The following is a 376-nucleotide window of genomic DNA, read 5'->3' on the forward strand; positions in this document are numbered from 1 at the left end:
CGCTGCAGCGACGTACACTAGGAGCAGTAACAGGTGAGACTTCGTCTTCATAGTGGTCGTACCAAAATCTGTCTGGCACTAACGCTGGCCCCTTCAGAACGTGGAACGCACTTGCCTCGCTGTCCACTCACATCCCCGCGCCATTCACTTACTGTTTGCAAGACACACAATAGCACTTGTGGCAGTAAATTCTGAGGTGCATATCATCAAATGACAATCTCAGTGTTATGCATATGGGAGGTCATTTTAAGGTAATGAGATTTCCCTATTACTTTTTTATTGCCTCAGCCCTGATAGCTATAATTACTGTACATGCACCTTCATAATCTGCCTCTGAGGCTCAGTGGTTCGCATGTATTATTTCCAGACAGAGCAC

This window comes from Schistocerca cancellata, chromosome 1 (genome assembly GCF_023864275.1).
Source record: "Schistocerca cancellata isolate TAMUIC-IGC-003103 chromosome 1, iqSchCanc2.1, whole genome shotgun sequence".
NCBI lineage: Eukaryota > Metazoa > Arthropoda > Insecta > Orthoptera > Acrididae > Schistocerca > Schistocerca cancellata.